The sequence below is a fragment of the Perkinsus marinus genome (assembly GCF_000006405.1).
Source record: "Perkinsus marinus ATCC 50983 genomic scaffold scf_1104296957580, whole genome shotgun sequence".
NCBI classification, from domain to species: Eukaryota; Perkinsozoa; order Perkinsida; family Perkinsidae; genus Perkinsus; species Perkinsus marinus.
In genome coordinates, this window is record NW_003207074.1 from 1 (window position 1) to 927 (window position 927).

The 927-nt window shown below is 50.2% G+C and overlaps 3 non-coding genes across 3 annotated transcripts; all 3 read left to right on the forward strand.

Annotated features, from left to right (window-relative positions):
- Positions 1–152: 152 nt before the first annotated feature.
- On the forward strand, positions 153–232 carry Pmar_PMAR016286. The gene has a single exon. It is a non-coding gene; the product is annotated as a tRNA-Leu (tRNA).
- A 186-nt stretch (positions 233–418) lies between these two features.
- Pmar_PMAR016287 lies at positions 419–498 on the forward strand. Its single transcript has one exon. It is a non-coding gene; the product is annotated as a tRNA-Leu (tRNA).
- A 187-nt stretch (positions 499–685) lies between these two features.
- On the forward strand, positions 686–765 carry Pmar_PMAR016288. Its single transcript has one exon. It is a non-coding gene; the product is annotated as a tRNA-Leu (tRNA).
- The last annotated feature ends 162 nt before the right edge of the window (positions 766–927 follow it).

The window sequence follows — 927 nt, forward strand, 5'->3', positions numbered from 1 at the left end:
GAGACCCTTTCAGAAGCGAGGTAGTGCAAGACCAAACCTTTTGATCGATATTGTGCCATCGCACCTCGCAGAATCCGTTCAATCCATTTTTTGTGTCCTCTGGTTTGGCAGAGCGATGCATCACCTCGGCTATGAATCTTGAAGCACTCATCGACAGTTTGGCCGAGTGGTCTAAGGCGCTGGCTTAAGGCGCCAGTCCGAAAGGGCGTGGGTTCGAACCCCACAGCTGTCAGTCTATATACCTGATTGGTGTTATATTGAGAACCCAGACCTTTTCAGAAGCGAGGTAGTGCAAGATCAAAACCTTCTGATCGATATTGCGCCATCGCACCTCGCAGAAACCGTTCAACCCATTTTTGTGTCCTCTGGTTTGGCAGAGCGATGCATCACCTCGGCTATGAATCGTGAAACACTCATCGACAGTTTGGCCGAGTGGTCCAAGGCGCTGGCTTTAGGCGTCAGTCCGAAAGGGCGTGGGTTAGAACCCCACAGCTGTCAGTCTATATACCTGACTGGTCTTATATTAAGAACCGAGACCCTTTCAGAAGCGAGGTAGTGCAAGACCAAAACCTTTTGATCGATATTGTGCCATCGCACCTCGCAGAATCCGTTCAATCCATTTTTTGTGTCCTCTGGTTTGGCAGAGCGATGCATCACCTCGGCTATGAATCTTGAAGCACTCATCGACAGTTTGGCCGAGTGGTCTAAGGCGCTGGCTTCAGGCGTCAGTCCGCAAGGGCGTGGGTTCGAATCCCACAGCTGTTAGAAATTTCTTTTCGTGTGATTTGATGAAGAACGCATTCCGCGGAAACGGTTCGAAACCGTTTTTGTGTCATGTCCTATAGTGTAACGCATCTTCTCCGCTATGATTTTTGAAGCACTCATCGACAGTTTGGCCGAGTGGTCTAAGGCGCTGGCTAAGGCGCC